Consider the following 24,998-nt stretch of genomic DNA (forward strand, 5'->3'; position numbering starts at 1 on the left):
TCTGTGCCTTAAATATTGAGTCTGTTCTGGTATGGCTATGGTCTGAAGAAGTGGGTCTGTCCCACAAAAGCTTATCACCTAATAAATTATTTTGTTAGTCTTTAAAGTGCTACTTTACTGCTTTTTTGTTTTCTTTGTAAGACAATATAAGTATGGACACTGGCAGTATCTGCAGAGAGAGGAAGCTTGTGTTGTGCAGCCTTCACATGCAGACACGCCCTTTGTGATATTAATCAGTTAGGATCTGCTCTTGCAAACACTCAGCTCATGTCTACACTAGCAGATACTTTCAAAAGGAACATTCGAAGAAGGGCCCCTTTCAAAGTTCCCTGCAGAGCATCTACACACAAACTGCAGCCTTTCAAAATTAACTTTGAAAGAATGGGGCTGTTCCATCAAAGTCGTTCCTCTGGAGGGAATAATACCCCCTTTTGACAGACTCCTTCAAAAGAGAGCATGTGTGGACACTCTGCAGACGGCTATTTTGAAAGAGCGAGTCCTGCATGGCACTGATCAGCTGGCAGGGGGAGATGGATCCTGCATATGCCCGTGTTTAAAGATGCGGGCTCCCACAAACCCCTAGACAGGAAGCTGACAGCATGCTGGTAGCAGGGAGCACACACTGCTCATCTGCATGCTGCGGCTGGTGCCACCCCGGGTAAAACAGCGAGTTTCCCAAACTCATGGCCAGCACCCTGGATCCCCGCTCTTCCCAGGGGCCCCACAAGGACAGTGGGGGACCCCTCCAGGAGCCAAGCCAAGCCTCAGAAAAAGCCCCCCCCCCCAGAAGGGAGGCTGAACTCTGGGATCCCCTCTCCTTCTGGAAGGATGAGGAGGTCCTGCACCAGACAGGGGTCTGGGGCTGGAATGCAGCTGCCTTCAAGAGGCTGTCAAAGGTGTTCACCGGCCAGGGCCACCCCACTCACAGCACAGATCAGGTGAAGTCCAAGGTTAAAGAACTGAGGCAGGGGTACTGCCTGGAGAGGGATGCAGCCGGACGGTTGGGGGGCAGCGCCCACCAGCTGCCCCTATTTTAGAGCTGGACCAACTCCTCCGCCCCAAGGAAGCTGCATCCCGGGCTGTGGTTCTCAACATGGCTGAGCTGGAGCCGGGGATGGACAGCAAGGAGCACCCAGGACCGCCAGCCATCTATCGGCCCCAGTGGATGGTCTGGCACCTGTAGGTCACCAGAGATGAGGGGGGCTCAAGCAACGGGGTCATTGTCATTGACATCCCATGCGGTCCATCCAGCCAGCCCCCTCCACCCATGCCTCAACCGAGTTCCTGAAGGGACACTCAGGTTGGTGTCATCCATCCCAGTAGCCCTGGGACTCAGGGAGGGGGCGCTCGGTCCTGCTCAGGGTGGCCACATCCCATCCACATGGCCACCAGCCCCAGTCCAGAGGCAGCCTGGATGGCCACACTCCCGGGGCACTGTAGGGGGCTATGGGCAGCACTCAGCGCCTGCCATCCCAGACAGCACCACAGGCCGCACAGCTGTGGAGGGACTGGGGGAGCGTCGGATGGAAGTCCACGCTCACTCCACACATGCAGGGAACTCTGGAATCCGAACGTCACAGGGGCCCGGATGGTGGAGGGAGTGGCAGGGACACAGGGGTCATCATATGGGACTAAATGGCCCATTCTTCTGTACCCTTCTGTCTCTGTGCTCCAGTACCCAGGAGCCAGCCAAGCCCCGTCCATGGGCCAGGGAACCCCACCGCAGAGGGCAAAGGGGAGTGGCCTGTACCCTGACCAAGGATGGCACAGGGCCACTGCTGCGGGGCCACCACCAGGGCAGGGAGGAGGATGCAGGGGATCCTGCACATGCTGCCGCCATACAGGACCTCATTGGTGTGCTGTGGGAGTGGCTCGAGATGGAGTGGCAGGCCAGGGACAGTGTGGCGGCCAACCTGGACGTGCTGACTGACTGCCCCCCTGCGGCCCCTTATGAGCCTCTCCCGCACATGCAACCATCCCCCCCCTACGCCGGCCCCCCACAATGCACCCCCACTCCACCCCAGCCTCCCTGTCTTGATCCCAACCAACCTACCCTGAGCCGGCCTCCTCCAACTGGCAAACATGATAATGGCCAGGGCCAGATGTGTGGAGGCAGCTCCCAGAAAAGCAGGGGATGCTGCAGCCCAGCAATGCCCCTACCTTCCCGTGCTCCCAGCCCCAGCTCCAGCTCAGCCCCGATGGAGTGGAAGGGGCTTATGCAGCCGATGGTGATCTGGTCCTTAGACACCCATCAAGGGTGTAGCCAGACAGCCAGTCCCCTCTCAGACCAGCATTGCTGGGAACACAAGGGAGCCAAAACAACAGGGCACTTAACATAAATTCCAGCACAGCCTTTGAAGCTGTGAGAAGCACAGGTGTGCTGCTACAATGTGCCTCTGGGAACATATACAACAATTAGGCTCACAGCAGACAGAGAAGCTGTGACAGACATGGCTCTTAGCCCCTACTAAATAACGTGATGCACACACACCAACATCCTAGGTGGGAAAATATTTACCCTAATAAAAGGAATGTCCAGTAGTCGAAACTTATTGTTTCTCTCCCTTGCAAGTGTAAACTACTCTTGCGAGAGCTGGCGTCGCCCAGACAGACCAGCCCCAATTTGGCATAAGAAAGGAGAAAGAGAATAAAGGAGTACAGAGGTATAAGTATGGGACCTACAGCACCATGATTCTTGAGTGCTTTTCACTATCTATCTGCTGGTCAGATAAGTGACAGCCTCCCAAGGCTTCTGCAGCTAAAAGGGTCCCTAAGCCTTGTCCCTTATTCGTCTTTCCGCGGAATTGAGTGACCGATCCTGGCTTGGCACCGCTGGAATCGAGAGATGCAAGGAGGGTAAGAAGCACCCACACCTGATCTCCTATCTTTAGTGTACACATATTTTGAAATAGAGCTCTATACTTTGTTTTCTTTCTTTGGGATCGTGGCTTCAGTTTTGTAACTTGTTTGTGTGTGTAACATCTATACATTTAAATAAGTAGGCACTAGCAATTTTGTAACCACATGATTAGAATCTAGTTTAATAAATTTTGGTAACCGTTTGTGCATAAGCCTGACTTGTTTCTCTGGTTTACTGTAAAGCAGCCAACACAATTAAAGAACCTCAGCCGTTTTGGCTATAAAGCCTGGCCATTAGGTGAGAGTACTAAGAGCCTAGCGTTGAGTTGTGCCGCCTCCACGGGGCAAACTCTTGGGGCGCCTGTCAGTCAATCCTGACTGCCCACTGCGAAGGGGCTCTGAGCTCTAGCAGTTAAAGTGACGGGTGTGGAAAGGCTCTTAGTGCTGCCATTGGGGCACCTGTCAGTCAGTGTTGACTGCCCACTGCGAAGGGGCTCTGAGCTCTAGCAGTTAAAGTCACGGGTGTTTAGGACCTTGGGGCATCCGTCAGCCTGGCCCGGGCTGCCTGCAACGAAGGGACAGTGCGTCCTAGCGGTTAAAGTCACGGATGGTATAAAACGGGCATAGCTGGCACCTCACCAAACATCCCTGGCCATCGGCTAACAAAGGGTTAAGGCCCCCCATCCCCAGACCTCCTGGAGCATTGCTGTTGCCCCTCTGGCCCAGGTCCTCCAAGTACACAGTTCCGCCCACTCCCCTTGTACTTTTGTGTTATATGCCAAGTCAAATGTTTATTTGTGGTTACCTGTGTTCCCTGTGCATGGGTGGTTTGGTGATGAGGGGTTGTGCGCAGGGGTGGTTGTGTGTGTGTGTGTGTGTGTGTGGCTCCCAGGCAAAGGCCTCATGCAGGGCCTCCCTCACCTGCACTCCATCCCACTGGGCCTGGTGGCATAGGGCGGTGGCCAGATGTTCATAGCAGGGCCCATCCTTGGCAACCCACCCCTGCATGAAGGCCTCATGCTTTTCCTTGTAGTATGGATTGGGGAACTCCTTGCTCACACATCCCCATCCCCACTGCCCTGTCACTGCCCCTGTCCCCTATGGGGCATTCCTCCCTCCCTCCCTGCACCCTGCCCCTGCCCTCTGCAGGCTCCCCATCTCTGTCTCCTCCCCTGTCCTGGCTGGGGCCCAGCCTCCCTGATCCCTGACAGTGCCCCTTGTTTCCATAAGGCAATGGCCACCCTTTTCTGCAGGGGGAACGCTGCCCTCTTCCAGATGTTGCAGTGCTGGAGGGCTGGAGCAAGCCAGTGGCACAGCTCCAAGAATGTCCCCTTGGTCATTCTGGAGTTCTGCGGCCACGGGTCATCACCCCAGTCCTCCAACACCAGCCGGTCCCACTAGTCTGTGCTCACGGGGTAGCCCCACACAAGAGGCAGATGGCACAGGGGACTGAATGAGGGCATTGCACCCCAAGGACAGTCTGTGGGATGGTGGGTAGCAGGATGGCCACCCAAAGCCACTGCTGGACCACAGCCAGTGCGCTGGCCACAGCATGGATGGGTGCAGGTGGGGGACCTGCTCGGTGTGCCCCAGGTGCCTCCTCTGCACGGTCTCCCTCTGCTTGCTTATGGACGGCTAGCCAGCCCTCAGCATGTGCAGGACGAGGGTCTTGGGGAGGGGCCCTTTTAAGGAGCAGCTGGCGATAGCCTTTGACGGGCTTGTCTGCCATGCGACCCTGCCTCCGGTGTCTCCTGACCCTTTAGTTTCAAAAGGGCGCCCTGGGACACATGGATGGGCCTTTCGAAAGGGCGGGTAATCCGCATTTGGCTGTGGACGCTCCATTTTGAAAAGCTGTCTTTCGAAAGGTATTTTCAAAAGATGCCTTTTCAAACCCATGTTGTAGCGTAGACGTAGCCTCACAGTGTGACTTCCGTGAATCTATGAGATTACCACAGCAATAAGTGCAGGGTCGAGTCCTTCTTGAAGTGCTTCTGGATCTGGAGATAGAATATTTTCAATTTTTTTGCACAATTTCCTGTATCAACCTTGTTCAGTGTTACATGCATGTCAGCATTAAAGAGCTACCCCCTCCACACATTCTTAGCTTCCATTTAGACAAATGCAAAATGTATGGAGAAATTGGTAAATTATAATCTCACTCAGACTATACCAAAATTCTTCATCTACTTAATGAAAGCAAAAAACCATAAGACAATGGACCCAGAACAGCTTTACGATAGTAAAGAAAAGATGCTATGGCAGCTGATTTTGACTCTTGGTAATTTAAATTGCAAAATTTTTAGAGGAATATTTCACATAATACAATTAACAGTGCATACAATATAGGATTTCTAAGAATAAACTTTTTCTATGCAATATAAAGAATATAATGAGAAACGTAGCAAAAATGGAATATGGATAATATTAGGGCTGTTGATTAATTGTATTTAACACGCCTGTTAAACTCAAAAAAATTGTAATTAGTTGCAATGTTAAGCAATACCAATTGAAATGTAGTAAATATTTTGGATGCTTTTCTACATTTTAATTACAATGCTGAATACAAAGTGTATAGTGCTCAAAGTAGAAAGCATGCAGTGCTTTTGATTACAAATACTTGCACTGTAAAAAACGATAACCAAAAGATAGTATTTTTCAGTTCAGCTCGTTCACATAAAAATGCAACTTAGAAAGGTAGATTTTTTTTTTTTGGATACATAACTGCAGGCAGGAATAAAACTATGTGAAAGTGCTGCTTCTTTCCAGTGACAGTACTGCTGCCCTCTGCCACTCTGGCCTATGCTCATGCCATCTGCCACTGCCTGCACATCCTGCATATTGCCTTGATGTTGCAAGTGAGCCTCTTTCCTTGCTCCTGGTTGCCTACTCTCCCCAAAATTGTTACCCTCTTTGCAAACTGTCAAATTTGAAGTGAAAGCGTTCTTAAAATAAACAACGTGCTGGATCATCTAAAAAGGCTTTAATGTGAAATACAGAGCACAGTTGTGATAAAACGGAGCAGGAGACACACCACCCTTTTCCAAAGAGTTTAGTCACAAATTTCATTAATGCATAAGATTTTTAGTAAGCATCATCAGCATGGAAGTATGGCATGCCAACACATGAAGAGGCATATGAATCTTTAGCACATCTGCCATGTAACGGCTGCAACAGTGCCATGTGACTGCTTGTTCTTATTTTCAATCAATCTATTTGAAATAGTAGAAAATATCCAAAATTATTTAAATAAAGGTATTCTCTTAGCATATGTCTACACAGCAGCCTTATTTTGAAATAAGCTATGCTGGAGGAGCTATTCCAAAATAGCTTACTTCAAAACAACTCTGCTGTACACAAAATACATTTTGAAATAGCACTTATCAATTTCAAAATACAGTGTCTAAGCACAGAGACTGGGGCTACAGTACCCCTCCCCTTCGGAAGGGGCATGTAAATTATGGCCGTTCGAAAATGTAAATTTGGGAAGAAGGTGCTTTCGAAATTGGGGCCCCCTTTTGAAGGAACCCAGGCTACCCAGCTAGTTTTATTTCAAACTTAGCACTTTTGACAGGCTGGGTGACTGTCATTATGCAAATAAGGTGCTGAATACTTATATCAGCATCTCATTTGCATTTTCAAATGGCTGTAATTTACATGCCTCTTCTGAAAGGGAGGGGTAGTGTAGCCTAGGACATAGTTTATTTCGAAACAGAGCCATTGGACACATTGTGGCTTATTTTGAAGTAGGCACTGTTCCCTGTCTCAACAGCATCTATTTCAAAATAGCTATTTTGAAATAGGCATTACTCCCCATGAAGGCTGCATCCACACCAGTAAGTTCTTTTGAAAGATCCCATGCAGTGTCTACACACAAAGGCTGCTTCTACACATTCACAGTCTTCTGGAAGATGATCCTCCAGAAGACAGCTTCAGGAGGATCATCTTCTGGAAGACCAAGTCTACATATAAAATGCAGTCCGAAAGACACTCCTTCTTCTAGAAGAGCTTGTCTACACATGCATGGATGCTCTTCTGGAAGAACAGGGCAAGAAATGGTATGGATGGGGTTACATAAGAACATAAGAATGGCCATACTGGGTTAGACCAAAGGTCCATCCAGCCCAGAAGCCTATCTTTGACAGTGGCCAGTACCTTGTGCTTCAGAGGAGTGGACCGAAGACAACGATCAAGCTAGTTGTCTCCTTCCATCCGTCTCTAGCCTCTGACAATCAGAGGCTAGGGACACCATTCCTACCCTTGGCTAATAGTCTTTCATGGACCTAACCTCCATGAATTCATCTAGTTCTTTCTTAAATTCTGTTATAGTCCTAGCCTTTACAATCTCCTCTGGCAAGGAGTTCCGCAGGTTAACTGTGCGTTGAGTGAAGGAGAACTTTCTTTTATTAGTTTTAAACCTGCTACCCATTAATTTCATTTGGTGTCCTCTAGTTCTTGCATTATGGGCACAAGTACACAACTTCTCCGTATTCACCCTCTCCACACCGGTCATAATTTTATATACCTCTATCATGTCCCCCCTCAGTCTCCTCTTTTTCAAACTGAAAAGTCCCAATCTTAGCCTCTCCTCATACAGAACCTGTTCAAAGCCTCCAATCATTTTAGTTGCCCTTTTCTGAACCTTTTCCAGTCCTGGGATATCTTTTTTTAGGTGAGGAGACCACATCTGTACACAGTATTCAAGATGTGGGCGTACCATGGATTTATATAGGGGCAGTAAGATACTCCTTGTTTTATTTTCTATCCCTTTTTTAATAATACCTAACATCCTATTTGCCTTTTTGACTGCCTCTGCACACTGCGTGGATGTTTTCAAGGAACTATCCACGATAACTCCAAGATCTCTTTCCCAATTAGTTATAGCTAAATTAGCCCCCATCATATTGTAAGTATAGCTGGGGTTATTTTTTCCAATGTGCATTACCTTACACTTATCCACATTAAATTTTATTTGTCATTTTGTTGCCCAGTCACTCAGTTTGGTGAGATCCTTTTGAAGTTCCTCACAGTCTGCCTTTGTCTTGACTAACTTGAACAGTTTAGTGTCATCTGCAAACTTTGCCAATTCACGGCTCACCCCCTTCTCCAGATCATTTATGAATAAATTGAACAGGACTGGTCCTAGGACTGACCCTAGGGAGACACCACTAGTTACCCCTCTCTGTTCGGGAGATTTACCATTTATGCCTACCCTTCGTTTCCTGTCTTTTAACCAGTTCTCAATCTATGAAAGGACCTTCCTGCTTATCCCATGACAACTTAATTTACATAAGAACCTTTGATGAGGTACCTTGTCAAAGGCTTTCTGGAAATCTAAGTGTACTATATCCACTGGATCTCTCCTGTCTGCATGTTTGTTAACCCCCTCAAAGAACTCCAACAGATTATCAGAGAGGTAGCCGTGTTAGTCTGTAGCTTCAAGAACAGCAAAAAGTCCTGTGGCACCTTACAGACTAACAGATATTTTGGAACTCTAAAATATCTGTTAGTCTATAGGTGCCACAAGACTTTCTGTTGTTTTAACAGATTAGTAAAACATGATATCCCTCTGCAGAAACCATGTTGACTTTTGCCGATCAAATTATGCTCTTCTATGTGTACGACAATTTTATTCTTTACTGTTGTTTCTATTTGTTTGTTTACTATTGTTTATTCTTTACTATTGTTTTGATTTCAGGTGGGTGAGTTTCAGTTTCTCTGGCAATTGGGACTGCATGCCTGACCTTTGTTCCCTTTATTGCTTTGATCAGCCTTCCCCTGTGTGACTCACAGGGGGGAGGGCCTGCCCCAGGCCAGTAGGCTTTAAAAGCCAGAGGCAGGGGTGACTGGGGAGCAAAGCAGACAGGGAGCTGCAGACAGAGGAGTTTAGGAGGGAGTTTGGGAGGGAGTTTGACAGAGGGAAGCCTACAATGGTTAGGAAGACCCCCCAACACCTGTGCCAGCACTACTACTGCCTCCTCCACCTGTGCCTGTAGCCAGACAGACGGCCTGACCATGGATGCCTCTACCCAGATCCTGGTGTGGCTTTGCAGTGACTGTGGCTTGCAATTCCCACCTACTGAAATCCAGGCTGGGGGGCCATCCAGTGTGAAAGGTGCCTGCTGGTGGAATCTCTCAGGCGGCAGGTGGGAGAGCTACAGGAGGAGGTAGCTAGGTTGAGGAGTATCCAACTCCACAAGCAGTTCCTGGATAGTATTCATGTGGAGACAGCTCAGGTAACTGTCCCAGTACACAGGACAGCTGATAAACCACTGGGGGAGGAGGAGATAGATCAGGGTTGATGCTGGCAGCTTGTTACTTCTGGCAGTAGGCAGTGTTCCTCCCCTGCTCAGAACCCTCCCACCATGGTACTACGAAACTGTTACGCTGTATTCGGTACAGGGGACAAAGAATCACCCCGTACAGCAGAGGAGAAGCCTCATACCCACAAGGCTGGGAAGTCTACTGCCACCACTGCAAGGAGGAAACATAGAATAGTGGTGGTCAGGGACTCTCTTCTGAGGGGGACGGAGGCACCCATCTGTCACCCCGACATTTCATTTCAGGAGGTATGCTGCCTGCTGGGGGCCCGTATCCGAGACGTTACGGAGGCGTTGTTGAGGATTATCCAGCCTTCTAACTACTATCCCATGCCTCTCATCCATGTGGGCACTAATGATACTATGAGGTGTGACACTGAGCAGGTCATGAGTGACTTCAGGGCTCTGGGGGCACGAATGAGGGAGTTTGGGGTGCAGGTGGTATTCTCCTCAATCCTGCCTGTCTGTGGTGCATCCTAGAGGTGAATGCCTGGCTTCAAAGATGGTGTCGCCAGGAAGGCTTTGGCTTCCTCGACCACGGGATGCTATTCTAGGAAGGACTGCTGGGCAGAGATGGCGTTGACCTTTAGAGGAGGGGAAAGACCATATTTGGACACAGACTGGCTAACCTAGTGAGGAGGGCCTTAAACTAGGTTTGACAGGGGCAAGGGAGCAAAGCCCACAGGTAAGTGGAGAACATGGAAACCTGGGAGATGGTTCAGAAATGGGAGGGAGCATGGGCAACAATGTCAGAGTAAAAAGAGGGTCAGGGCAAAACAGGGAGGCAAGATCAAATCTATATTTTAGATGCCTATATACAAATGCAAGAAGTATGGGTAATAAGCAGGAAGAACTGGAAGTGCTAATGAATACAATTATGACATCATTGCTATCACGGAAACATGGTGGGATAATACACATGATTGGAATGTTGGTACTGAAGGCTACAGCCTGCTCAGGAAGGACAGACAGGGAAGAAAGGGGGGAGGTGTTGCCTTATATATTAAAAATGTACACACTTGGACTGAGGTGCAGATGGACGTAGGAGATGGACGTGTTGAGAGTCTCTGGGTTAGACTAAGAGGGGTAAAAAACAAGGGTGATGTCCTGCTAGGAGTCTACTACAGGCCACCTACCCAGGTGGAAGAGGCTTTTTTAAACAACGAAGAGAGTCATGCAGGGCCCCGGATTTGGTGGTGATGGGGGACTTCAACTATCCAGATATATGTTGGGAAACTAACACAGCGGGGCACAGACTATCCAGTAAGTTCTTGGATTGCATTGGAGACAATTTTTTATCCCAATAGGTTGAAAAACCTACCGGGGGGAAGCTGTTCTAGATTTGATTTTAACAAATAGGGAGGAATTGGTAGAGAACTTGAAAGTGGAAGGCAGCCTGGGTGAAAGTGATTATGAAATCATAGACATAACCAGGGCATACTACACAATCCATTGTTTACAGCCAGTCACTAAGGTACCACCGTATTTGCCCTTATCCATTAGACAGAGACAAACATCTACAAGACCTTTACTAAGCTTTCCTCAACCTACGATACCCACCTAAGGAAGTGAGGAAACAGACGGATAGAGCCAGACGGGTACCCAGAAACCACCTACTACAAGACAGGCCTCGCAAGGAAAACAAGAGAACAGCACTGACCATCACATACAGCCCCCACCTAAGGCCTCTCCAGAGCATCATCAGTGATCTGCAACCAATCCTGAACAATGATCTTTCACTCTCACAGACCTTGGGAGGCAGGCCTGCCCTACCCTACAGACAGCCTGCCAACCTTAAACAAATCCTCATCAGCCACTACAAATCACAAACCAGTGACTCTAGGCCTGGAACCAGCCCCTGCAACAATCCTCGATGCCAACTCTGCTCACATATCCACGCCAGTGACATCATCACAGCACCTAACACCAACTATGCCATCAGGGGCTCCTTTACCTGCACATCTACTAATATAATATGTGCCAGCAATGCCCCACTGCAATTTACATTGGCCAAACTGGACAGTCTCTCCGTAAAAGAATAAATGGACATAAATCAGACATCAGGAATGGTAATGTACAGAAGCCTGTGGGGGACACCTCAATCTCCCTGGACACTCAGTGGCAGATTTAAGGTTGACAGTTCTGAAACAAACAAAAAAAATCAAAAATCAAATGGAGAGAGAAATCTCTGAGCTGCAGTTTATTTGCAAATTTGACTCCATTAACCACAGATTAAACAGAGACTGGGAGTGGCTCGCAGCTTACAAAAGCAGTTTCTCTGCTCTGGGTGCTAATAGCTCCCCATCAGACTCTGACAAAGGCTCACATCCCCCTGTCTGATCTGACTTGTTTTTTCCTCTTTTGATAAGTGCTGTTGATACTGGGCCATTTCCACCTTGCTGAATAGACCTTGTCAGCTCTGGCCCTCCCTAGAATACTCAAGAAGCTGACAGAAGAGGTATCTGAGCCTTTATCTATCATCTCTAGAAAATCATGGGCGACAGGAGAGATTCCAGAAGACTGGGAAAGGGCAAATACAGTGCCCATCTATAAAAAGGGGAATAAGAATAACCCAGGAAACTACAGGCCAGGCAGTTTAACTTCTGTGCCAAGAAAGATAACAGAGCAGGTAATTAAAGAAATCATTTGCAAGCACTTGGAAGGTGGTAAGGTGATAGGGAACAACCAGCATGGATTTGTAAAGAACAAATCATGTTAAACCAATCTGATAGCTTTCTTTGATAGGATAATGAGCCTTGTGGATAGGGGGAAACGGTAGATGTGGTATACCTAGACTTCAGTAAAGCATTTGATATGGTCTCGCATGATATTCTTATAAAAAAACTAGGCAAATACAATTTAGATGAGGCTACTATAAGGTGGGTGCATAACTGGCTGGATAACCGTACCCAGAGAGTAATTCTTAATGGTTCTCATTCCTGCTGAAAAAGTATAAAAAGTGGGGTTCTGCAGGGGTCTGTTTTAGGACCACTTCTGTTCAATATTTTCATCAATGATTTAGATATTGGCATAGAAAGTATGCTTATTAAGTTTGCAGATGATACCACGCTGGGAGGGGTTGCAACTGCTTTGGAAGATAGGGTCATAATTCAAAATGATCTGGATAAACTGGAGAAATGGTCTGAGGTAAACAGGATGAAGTTTAATAAGGAGAAATGCAAAGTGCTCTACTTGGGAAGGAACAATCAGTTTCACGCATACAGAATGGGGACAGACTGTCTAGGAATGACTACAGTAGAAAGGGATCTAGGGCTTATAGTGGACCACAAGCTAAATATGAGTCAACAGTGTGATGCTGCTGCAAAAAAAGCAAACATGATTCTGGGATGCATTAACAGGTGTGTTGTGAACAAGACACGAGAAGTCATTCTTCTGCTCTACTCTGTACTGGTTAAGCCTCAGTTGGAGTAGTGTCCAATTCTGGGCACCACAGTTCAAGAAAGATGTGGAGAAATTAGAGAGGGTCCAGAAAAGAGTGACAAGAATGATTAAAGGTCTAGAGAATGTGACCTATGAAGACAGGCTGAAAGAATTGGGCTTGTTTAGTTTGGAAAAGAGAAGATTGAGGGGCAACATGATAGTGGTTTTCAGGTATCTAAAAGGGTGTCATAAGGAGGAGGGAGAAAACTTGTTCCTTTTGGCCTCTGAGGATACAACAAGACACAATCGACTTGAACTGCAGCAAGGGAGGTTCAGGTTGGACATTTGGAAAAAGTTCCTAACTGTCAGGGTGGTCAAACAGTGGAATTAATTGCCAAGGGAGGTTGTGGAATCTCCATCGCTGGAGATATTTAAGAACAGGTTAGATAGATGTCTATCAGGGATGGTTTAGACAGTACTTGGTCCTGCCATTAGGGCAGGGGGCTGGACTCGATGGCCTCTCGAGGTCCCTTCCAGTCCTAGTATTCTATGATTCTATGATTGTTTCATCTAATTTGCCCAGAACTGAGGTTAGACTTACAGGTCTGTAATTGCCAGGGTCACCTCTAGAGCCTCTTTTAAATATTGGTGTTACATTAGCTATCTTCCAGTCATTAGGTACAGAAGCTGATCCAAAGGACAGGTTACAAACTAGTGTTAACATTAACTTCATCTATTTGTTCCAAAACTTCCTCTAATGATACTTCAATCTGGGGCAGTTCCTCAGTTTCATTTCCCACAAAAAATTGGGCAGGTTTGGTAATCTCCCCAGCATCCTCAGCCATGAAGAGCGAAGCAAAGAAATCATCTAGTCTCTCCGCAATGGCTTTATCGTCCTTGATTGCTCCTTTTGTATTTGTATTGTCTAGGGGACCCACTGGTTTTGTAGGAGGCTTCCTGCTTCTAATTCATTTAAAAAACATTTTGTTATTACTTTTTGAGCTTTTGGCTAGCCGTTCCTCAAAATCTTTTTTGGCTTTCCTTATTTACAGTTTTACACTTAATATGGTTGTGTTTATGTTCTTTTCTATGTACCTCACTAGGATTTGCCTTCTTATCCCTCACTGCTTGTTTTACATGTGTGTTAAACCATGGTGGCTCTTTTTTCGGTCTCTTAGTATGTTTTTTAATTTGGGGTATACATTTAAGTTGGGCCTCCATTATAGTGTCTTTGAGAAGCGTCCATGCAGCTTGCAGGGTTTTTGTTCTAGTCACTCTGGTTTTTCATTTCTGTTTAACTAATCTCGTCATTTTTGCATAATTCCCCTTTTTGAAATTAAATGCTGGAGTGCTGGACTGCTGAGGTGTTCTTTCCAGCACAGGAATATGTTATTACGTTATGATCACTATTCCCAAGCAGTCCTGTAATAGTGACCTTGTGGGCCTGATCCGGCGCTTCACTCAGTACTAAATTGAGAATTGCTTCTTCCCTTGTGGGTTCCCGTACCAGCTGCTCCAAGAAGCAGTCATTAATGGCATTGAGAAATCTTATTTCTGTATCTCGTCCTGATGTGACATGTACCCAAGTCTTATTAGTCAGACTTCTAGCATTTGTATAGAAGCATTTTAAAGATTTGCCTCTGATTATTTGTCTTCCCATCCCACATGTATTAGATTATTTTTTACGTGATTGTTTGTCTGATCGAGCCCATTGTTTGATATCTCCCCTCCTCTCTTTTTTAGTAAAGCCTAGAGTCTCTCTATCGACGGATTCTCCTCTAAGAGGAGTTTCTGTCTGATCCACGTGCTCCTCTGCACCAATCGCCTTTCCCCCATCTCTTAGTCTAAAAACTGCTCTACGACCTTTTTAACGTTTAGTGCCAGCAGCCTGGATCCCCTTCAATTTAGGTAGAGCCCATCATCCCTGTATAGGCTCCCCCTCTCCCAAAAGTGTCCCCAGCTCCTAATAAATCTAAACCCCTCCTCCCTACACCATTGTCTCATCCATGCATTGAGACTCTGAAGTTCTGCCTGCCTGGCCCTGCATGTGGAACAGGAGGCATTTCTGAGAATGCCAGCTTAGAGGTCCTGGATTTCAGTCACTTTCCTAGCAACCTAAATTTGGCCTCCAGGATGCTCTGCTGATGGGCTTCTGCCTGCATTTTTTCTATTGAATAATCTGAATATAAATGGGGGTTTTATTTAAAGGCTTGGGATATTAGGCTTGGGTTGCACGGCCAGAGAGCCATTCTGGGGCTGTCAGCCATGCAGCCCTTTAAAGGGGCCCACCCAAACAGCCCATCCCGGCACAAGCTGCTGAGGCCTACCATGCTGCTCACAACAAGGCTGACCCAGGTCCTGGTCCTGACTACCACAACTAGCAGTCATGGACCCCCAATAATCGCAGACCAGCAGGTTTGCCCTGACCCTCATACTGGCTGTCCTCCTGGCCACCTGTGGTGACAGAGACCCAGGTCTGTGGATTCAGACCACCACCAACCCTGCTGGGCTGCCCCTCCAGGCTGTCCTGCACATCTGGACCCATGCTACCAGCACCAACTGGTGGGACCAGGTCACCATGGGGGAGTGGGACAATGAATGCTGTCTGCAGAATCTCTGGATGAAAGAGGAGACCTTTCTGGAGAACAGCAGCTGACTCACTCCCATGCTGTGCCAGCAGGCCACCTGGATGCGGCCGCCCTCTCCATGGAGAAGCTCATGGCCATTGCCATATTGAAATTGTGCACCCTGGACAGCTACCGGTCCATCGGGCAGCAGTTTGGAGTAGGCACATCCACCTTCAGGGCCATCATACTAGAGATAAGCCCTGCCCCGCCCCGCCACTGTCGGGGGGAGGGAAGGGGCTTGTGGTCCCAGAGGACCCTCTTTAACCAGGGGGGTAAGGGGCTGCATGGGGGGTGGGTGAGCCTAGGCCAGGGGGACCAATGCAGACCTGCTGCCAAAGGGGTGCCCCTGCGGGGGACTAGGGGGAGGAAGAGCCCTCTGGGGATGAAGAGGAGGACTAGGGGCATCCCTGCGCACGCCATGAGCATGACTGCTCTTGGTCCCCTGCAGGCTGTGGGAGACATCAGTGATGTGCTGATGCAGCGGCTGGTGAGCATGAAGGACACAGATGTACTCATTAAGGGCTTCACAGAGCTTGGGTTCCCCCACTGCACTGGAGTGATCGATGGGACACATATCCCCATCAGGACCACAGACCACAGCGGAGGCCACTACGTGAACTGCAAGGGGTACAACTCTATCGTGCCCCAGGAAGTTGTTGACTCGTGGGGGAGGTTCACAAACCTTTACGTGGGCTGGTCTCGCAGGGCACATGACGTGCACATCCTCTGGAACTCTTTGCTGTTTTGCTGGATGGAGGCTGGAACATATGTCCCCAGCGGCAGTGTGCCGTTGGGGAGGTTGCCATGCTCCTGTGCCTTATGGGTGACCCTGGCCTACAATCTGCAGCCCTGGTTGAGGCATCCATACACAGGCCACCTCACACCCTCCTAGGAGCTGTTCAGTGCCAAGCTCACACAGGCCTGGTACCCGGTTGAGTGTGTCTTTGGCCGTCTGAAGGCGAGGGTTAGATGTTGCCTCATGCACCCTGATGTGGAGATGGAGAACATCCCACAACTTGTGGCTGCCTGCTGTACCCTCCACAACCTAATCAAGGTGTGTGAGGGGACTCATCCCTAGGGCCCTCCCCCAGGGCTGTATGGTGGAACCAGTCACCAGGTGCCAGCAGCCTGCTGTGGCCCCCAACAGGAGGCTCAACTGTGACAGGGTCCCCATCTGGAAGGTGTTCCAGGAGGCATTCAACTGAAGGGAGTACTAAGCCCCGCACCCTCCCTTGCTGGTCCCCCCTCCCCCACATGCCCGCCTCCACCATGGACCCCCCCAAACCCCTACCCTTCCACCACAATAACGGGGGACATGGGGGTGCAAAACTTAAAACCTGTATATAACCCACAACTTACACTGTAAAATCTGTACACGACCCACAACATAGAACCATCAGAAAACTTTGTAAATAGTTGCAGTTAGGAATCAATAAACATACAATTGTAAACCATAGCCTGCGTAGCTACATACTTGGGGGTCGGGGAACAGGGGTATGACAACTTGGATGGGACCTAGGACAGGGATGGAGGGGGCCCTACTTGAGGGACGGGATGGAGGGTTGTGAGCCCTAGTACCCACAATTGCCCCTTCTCCCTGGGTGGGTGGTTCCCAGAGGGACACTGATGGGGCTGGGAGCACCAGGAGGTAGGGACAGTCTGCCTCAGGCCTGGCCTCAGTAGGGGGAGTGTGGGGGGATGGGTCACGGGCTGACGGGCCCTCCACAAGGCCTGCCATAGCCACAAGCCAGGCTCTGAGGCTCCTGTGGGCAGCCGTGGACAAGGCCAGGGGAAGTAGGACAGCTAGGGCCTCAGGGGCATGGGCTGTGGGGATGGGGGCAGTAGGGGTGGGGGGCGGGGGCAACTGGAGGCTGGTCAGTCAGGTCCCCACACACACAATGTGGAGCATCCCCACCAACTCCCCCTGCATGTCCCACAGCCAGTTCAATTCGGCCTCATCCAGGGCCAGCCGACTTTCCGCCAGGGCGTCCTAGTGATGGAGGGCACTGTGTAGGCTGACGCCTCCTCGTTGTGGCCCCAGGATTGAGCCCTTTGGACCTGTGGCTGCTGTGCCATGGGAGCAGGGGGCTGGTCTGGTCTGGGCCTGGCTGCTGGTCTACTGGGCCCTCCGGCCTGGACGGGACTGGCAGGCCCCAGGCTCCTTTTCCAGCTGTCCCACCCCACGGATGGTGCTGCTGTAAGACGGGGTGGGGAGAAGGGGGGGGTCAGAGCTGCATCTGGAGCCCAGGTTCCCCCAGCCTCCCTGGTTGGCTACGCCCACCCCAGACCCACAGGATGGCCATGTCCCGGGGCAGGACCCATGCAGTCTCCCGCACGCCCAGCACGCTGGCTCATGGGGTGCAATGCCATGGCGGTGGTGCTGTCTGTGGTGCCCCCCCTGGGAGTGGGCTGGCAGGCCATGACGGGGTTCGGACGTAGCGGGGTCCCTGCCTGGGGAGCAGATGGGCTGGGTGCAGCTGTGCCACCCGAGGATTGCTCAGAGCTCTCGTGGGGCTCCCCATAGGGGAGGTTGCTGGACGTTACCTGTGGGCATAGCTGTGGCCACGGGCCATGTTATGGGATGAGCCATCGGGCGTCAGGGCACAGCAGTGGAGTCCAGGTGTGCTCCCCCCCCGATGCGCCATGGTGCACACTTACCTGAGGTGGCCTCAAACATGTCAGGTGATGCCAGGCTGGAGGTGGCCTGGCTGCTTGTGGTGGAGGGCAGCTCCATGACCAGGGAGCCATCAGACGACCCCCACTGGATGGGATGTCCACGTCCTGGCTGCTGGGTGCTGAGGCAGGACCTGCCTCCCTCTCCGGTGCATCAGAGGGCTCCGGTGTGGCCATCTCCACAGTTACCTGGGGTGCTGAAGCATCATTCCCTGCCAGAAGGTCCCGCAGCAACCTGTCCTGGGCCTGCAGGTACCCCTGGCACAGCTCCTTTACCTTACATCAGACCTGCTCAGGGTCCTGGAGGGGTGGCCCTGGATGAGCTGCATGAAGAGGGGGTTGTTCCGGCATCCTGGAGGACCCCCTCATCCCACTAGAGCCCCAGGAGGGGGCCCTCCATTTGGGGCCCCAGTTGGGGTTCTGGCTGCCCTTGGCTGGGTTCCTGGGGCTGCCCTGGGGGGCCAGGGGTGCTGGTCTGCTGGCCATGTGTTTTAAAAGCTGCAAGGACCCAGAGACCATAGAGCCCTGCTGGGGATCACTTGGAGTGTCTCCAGAAGAAGCAGTCTGCAAGCATCTACACAAGGTGCTCTTCCTGGTTTTGCAGCAGAGTGGGGTCTCCAGAAGATGCAGTGTCTTCTTCCGGATTTCTTCTGGAAGAGGGCCTTGCTTTTGTAGATGCTCCACAGATTTTCCGGAAGAAGCCACCACTCTTCTGTAAGATTATGCATGTGTAGAAGTGGGCAAAAAGTGTTCTTTCGAACGTAAATCAAACGAAAGCACTGCTCCTTTCAAAATCGCTCTTCCTTTCCTGTTTCAGGAAGAATGCCTTCTTTCAAAAGAAAATGTGTGTAGATGCTCCACAGGCCCTTTTTTAATCCCAAAAGCAGTCCTCAGGAGGCCTGATTTTTCGATCGCTGGCATATTCTTTCCAAAGAGCAGGGGCTGTGTGGATGGTTTGTTTTGAAAAAGCAGCTCATGCTTTTGATCTGCTTTTTTGTGTGTGGATACTCTCTTTCAAAACAAGTTCTTTCAAAAGGAATCTTCTAGAAAGGCTTTTCTGGAAAGACCTTTGTAGCACAGACGTAGCCAAAACGAGGTTTACCCATTTCAAAATAAGATGGTCACTACTGCAAATTTATTTTGAAATACGGGTTGTGTTGTGTGGAGGCTAGGTTTGCTGTATAGATCTACCCTTATTGTTTCATCATGTGAATAACCAGAAATATTTTAATTGCTTGACAGACCTATAAAATATGCATCAATTGCAAATTAGGTATATAAATGACCACTCTTTTACAGCTTGTGGTAGTAAGTGTTCGTGACCTCCCATTTGTGTTTTGGTTAAAAGACATGAACAAAATTCTATTAAACAGAGAAGAATGGAAATGCAAAGATTTTTTCTTCTTCCATAGGCCAGATATACATGGGGCTGTTTTTAAATGGTCACTCTATATTGATAATCACTTGATCAGCTCTCTTCCTGGAAATGCCTTAGATTTAAATGGAACACTGTCTCTCAAATATAAGTTGTCAGTTGTTCTTGCATAGAAAATTCTGGCTTGGAAAGGAACAAAAGCTACAGATTTGAAACTGAACAAGCTCATTTTCAGGAAACATAGGAATTTTGTTAATGTATGTCAACGATAAAGCATGTTAAGAGCAACTGTCTTGTTCGTACCTTAACTTCTTACTAGTTACTGGCTACGTCTACACGTGCACGCTACATCGAAATAGCTTATTTCGATGTAGCGACATTGAAATAGGCTATTTCGATGAATAACGTCTACACGTCCTCCAGGGCTGGCAACGTCGACGTTCAACGTCGACGTTGGGCAGCACCACATCGAAATAGGCGCTGTGAGGGAACGTCTACACGCCAAAGTAGCACACATCGAAATAAGGGTGCCAGGAATAGCTGCAGACAGGGTCACAGGGCGGACTAGCGCTTCCAGGGCAACAGCTAGCCGCTCCCTTAAAGGGCCCCTCCCAGACACACGCAGCCTGCACAGCACACGGTCTGCAGAGCCATAGGCACGCACACCTCGAGCGACGCAGTCATGGACCCCCAGCAGCAGCAGCAGCAGCAGCCAGAGGTCCACCCAGCCACCCCTGTAGGAGCAGTGCTCACCCTGCTCCATGCCATGCAGGAGGCAGCTGAGCACATCCTTGCCACAGAGGAGGAGCTACCTGCAGGTGAGGAGGATGCAACCCCCAACCCTGCAGCACCCCGCCACCCCTCCACCTCATACGCCGCCGGCTGTGGAGCTACCCCACCAGCACCGACTGGTGGGAGCGGCTGGTGCTCGGAGAGTGGGACGACGACCACTGGCTCCAGAACTTTCGCATGAGCCGGCAGACATTTCTGGAGCTTACTAATCAAGTGCTGGAGTGTTGGGAGTTTACTAACCAAGTGCTGCGCTGCATACGCAGCACTTTATTAAGCAAATTCCCTCCCCCCGGCAAGTTCAAAGTTTTAAACTTTGAAGTACCGGCTCACATTTAGCTGCGGCTCACCTGCCGGTACTTTGAAGTGTCAGAGAAACTTCCAAGTCCCTCCTCAAAATTTTGAGGAGTAAAGGGACTTGGAAGTTGCCCCGGCACTTCCAAGTACCGGTGGGTGAGCCGCGGCCAGATGCGAGCTGGTACTTCAAAGTTAAAAACTTCGAATTTGCTGTGAGGGGGGGAATTTGCTTAATGAAGTGCTGCATATACAGCACAGCACTTCATTAGTAAACTCCCAACACCCTGCTTACCATCCTTCCCTCGAAGAAAGATAGTAGTGTAGAGAAGCCCTTTGACTAAATCATTGCCTTGTCTTCTGAGATTGTGCACATTGCTATCAGATGAGTTTTGTTTTTATTTTTAACACATGACTTTCTCCTTGTAAATTAACAAAGGTCATCAATTTAAGTGACAAAGGCTAATATGCATGTATCAGAGGGCAATAACTGGACTGAATTTGAATGAACAACCCAGAAGTAAAAGACTCCATATCACATCACCAAACTCCTTACTATTCAGTCAAGAACTTGCTATTCCATTTATGCCATAAAAATCAAAGTAAATTAAGGTGGAATGAAATGGTGCATGTAACTGTATATACTATAATAGTGTATATTTCATGATATCTTAATTCTCCAAGTTACTTCTATCTACAGATTGCAAAGCCATCCACAGGTTGAGAAAACATGGGTGAGTTCTGTGGAGTGCTAAATTCAGTTTCAGAACACATACAAACCAAAAAAGTTCCTGATTATCCTCCCTCCCAAGCCGTGCAAGCTAAAACTGCCAGTATGCTTTATTAAGAGCAAATAGTGCTTCAGTTCAGCTGTTCCCCTCAGCTCAGTACTGTTGAGACACCCTGGGAGAGGAAGACCAAAGCAGGGCTTTAAAGCAAGGAGAAGAAACTTACAATAAATCTTGTGATGTCCTAGCTTTGAATTTGCTTTTCTTTATGCTTTAGTGGTCTGCAAAGCTATAACAAGCTAGTTGCTTGTAAATACTGTTTGGTCAGTGCCAATGGGGCTTGTATTTATGGTTTCAGAAGCTGGGCACTTAGGCAATCCATCCTTCATTGCTGACCAGAATCAGGACTGGACTATTTATTTGATTATTTTTTTCTGAAGGGAAAGGTTATACTTGACGTCCTGTCCTTGATCTCTCTGCATTCAATAGTAAAATATGATCATCAGATGAATTAAGATGATTTATAAAAGGACAATATACTTCTTTCAGAGCCAGTTTAAAAATCCTATTGACTTAATTTTTAGACATGCTGAGCATACACAAATCTCACTGAAGCCCATAGGAGCTGCAAGGCACTCACCACCTCTGAAAATCAGATCACATACCAGTAAGACTTCCCACTGTTATCTGCTTCACTGGTTTACCCACATAAAACAATTTTGTTGGCTTTCACGTAAACACGGTTGTGCTTTCTGAGCTTCCAAGGAAAACAAATTAATCCTTACATAGAGTGTAACAAGGCTCCTGCAGTGTTCCAACTGGATCAGCTTTTTGTCTCTTAGTTTACAGTACAGGATGAACACTGTGAGGGACCAACTAACCAACACCCACAGTGACAAGCCAACTAAAACAATTATATAATCACACCTTTCTTCTGAGAATCATTGCTCTCTATCTACTTAGTGGTACCCACCTGAGAAAATGGAGTGGATTACAGCTGAAAATAAGAGTTGTCACTATCTCAAGTTAGAAGGCAGGGGGACTTTGTATACTACTCAGAAAGCAGAGAATGTAAAGTAGGTTTTAAGTGGCTTTCCCTGAAATGCTTTCGTATTATTCCCCCTCTTGTCCACATGCATAGACTGTGTTACTTTCCGTTCAGCCATGCATGTCTCTGTCAGCAGAATGCAAACGGGTCATTGGAAGAAAAGTACATGATCTAAATCAACCCAGGGAATACCAAATGTTTCTGTTAAACTGTCTGTTCATGGCATCAGCATTCTGTAGCGAATTTAGACCCAGGGGAAGAATATTAGATGAGCTCATGTAGTTGATTACTGCCTTTCTTTTGGTATCTCATAAATCAAAACTACACTGGGTGGAATACCTACCAACTTCCCAGTTCTACCACAGAATAGGGAGGCAGCAAGGGTGCAAATTTCATCAACTGTGGGAACATCACCAATTTCACAGACATATATTGTGGAAACAAAAAGCAGTCAAGTAGCACTTTAAAGACTAGCAAAATAGTTTATTTGATGAGCTTTCGTGGGACAGACGCACTTCTTCAGACCATATCCAGACCAGAACAGACTCAATATTTAAGACACAGAGAACCAAAAACAGTAAGCAAGGAGGACAAATCAGAAAAAGATAATCAAGGTGAGCAAATCAGAGAGTTGAGGGGTGGGGGGGAAGATCAAGAATTAGATTGAGTTAAGTATGCAGACGAGCCCCTGTAGTGACTCAGAAAGTTCCCATCACGACTTAAACCATGTGTTAATGTGCCGAATTTGAATATAAAAGCCAGCTCGGCTACTTCTCTTTCCAGAACGGTGTGATAATTCCTCTTCAGTAACACACATACCTTGAGGTCATTGACAGAATGCCCCATTCCATTAAAATGTTGACTAACTGGTTTGTGGATCTGGAGTGTTTTGATGTCTGTTTTGTGCCCGTTGACCCTTTGTCTAAGGGAGTTAGAAGTCTGTCCAATATGCAAAGCATTCTGATTTGTCCTCTTTGCTTACTGTTTTTGGTTCTCTGTGCCTTAAATATTGAGTCTGTTCTGGTCTGGCTATGGTCTGAAGAAGTGGGTCTGTCCCACGAAAGCTCACCTAATAAACTATTTTGCTAGTCTTTAAAGTGCTACTTGACTGCTTTTTCTTTTGCTAGTGTATAGACTAGCACGGCTTCCTCTCTGTTACCATATATTGTGGACTGTAATTAATGTGCTGCACACTTTATTGAAAAGGGAGTGGGTGATTACATGTTAGATGTGCATTGTTTAACAACATATCATACTAAATGTCTGTTCAGTCTCCAGAGGAAACACAGACATGTAGGCCCTGTTTTATCTAAGCACTTGCTCAACTCCATTCTCATCCAAGAAAGTTCCTGTCATGTGCTTACCTCCCCTTTTAAACCAATGCTTAAGTGCTTTGCTGCACTGGGGCCTTAAGAATAAGTGAAAGATTTTAAATAAAAGGAATGAATGTGGTGAAAACTTTAAACAAGGACAGCCTAGTTTGAATTTTCTCTTGCTCAGCCTCTAATTCATGTCCTTTATATATTTTTTGAGGTTCCATTAGAGATCTTTCGTCACAAAGGACTTATTTTCCAAGTAATATAATTAAAGAGGACTTTTTCCTGCTCCTCCCATTGAAGGCACATAGTTAAAGGCCTGTGGAACAATTTGAGGAAATGCACCAAAATATCAAGATTACCTCTCAACAGATGGTATTATTAGGGTTATTAATTTCATGTGTAGAGAAAACTTGTCACTTTTACTGCTTCTGAATGCAATTGTCTTCATAACTTCTCTGTTCTGATCCAAATTTGTAAAGAAAGTGACTTATACACAAGGAAACACCAGGACTCTGGCTCAAATATCACTTAAAGTAGAGGCAGAATGCTCTCCTCCACATATGGGAAGAGACAGGGAAGAAATTAGAACTATAAATGGAAAGAATGCAGGCTCAGTGGTCCTCTAAGGTATTTCACTGGATGAGGGTTCTACGACAGAGATGCTGCCATGAGGCTGGTATGGGACCAGGGACACCAGAGGCAGTACTGAGGCTCAAGACTCCACAGAGCTGATCCATCTGTCAACCCCTCTGAGATCAATGTAGATCTCAAAGGCTCTGCAGGATTTCAGGACTAAACTTACTGGCATTTCCACTGGGATGGAATGAAAAAAGGAATTTCTTTTTTCTTCTTTTCACAATCTCCCTGTCTGCTGCTTTGTGGCACATTTATCTTCAGGATTTCCTAAATCCAGCCCACTCCCCTCAATTTCTCATCACACCTTTTTTGAAATGTCAGTTACCGTTCGGTCCTATATGCACCAGAATAAAAATAAGTCATAGCAATGAGCTCCATAAACACTGTACACTATTGCATATTTTCTGCTTTTAAGATTTCTATGGTGCACGGAGCCTAACATATTTAATAGGAGCTGGAATTTCTGAATTCAGAGTTTTGAGTCTTTTTTTGTCCCCTGCCTCATGTCATGTTTACCATATCTGTGTGTAGTGTGCACACTGTTACACTGCCTTTATTGACGATGGAGAACAGTGCACTCTTGTGGGGCAAAATTAAAACTAGCACACAACATGTATGTCACCACTGGAGAAAATATTATTACTTTTTGATTTATCCTAGCAGCAGCAGCAGCCAAAAAGGGGACAATTTTTTGTGTTTGTTGTGGAAGGAGAGTATCATTGGTGAATTATACTGAATGCACTTGCTTATTACCAAGGCTTTCTTCGTACAACAGAAGCATGTTCTTTCTCAAATCTCCTCAAAATTTGAATGAGAACAGTAAAATATTAGGGAACAAATCAGAAGGAAGCAGTAATATCAATCAGTGAAAACCTGCTAATTTTCAATGGATTAAAAATTGATTCTGATTCTCACACAAATGATTTCATTTGGGAAGAAAGGTAAAATTCTA

At 47.7% G+C, this 24,998-nt stretch overlaps 1 protein-coding gene across 3 annotated transcripts in view; it reads right to left on the reverse strand.

Annotated features, from left to right (window-relative positions):
* EPHA3 (EPH receptor A3) overlaps positions 1-24,998 on the reverse strand; it is a 413,871-nt gene that overhangs the window by 65,452 nt on the left and 323,421 nt on the right. The gene's annotated exons all lie outside the window — the stretch shown is intronic.

The sequence above is a fragment of the Carettochelys insculpta genome, chromosome 1 (genome assembly GCF_033958435.1).
Source record: "Carettochelys insculpta isolate YL-2023 chromosome 1, ASM3395843v1, whole genome shotgun sequence".
NCBI lineage: Eukaryota > Metazoa > Chordata > Testudines > Carettochelyidae > Carettochelys > Carettochelys insculpta.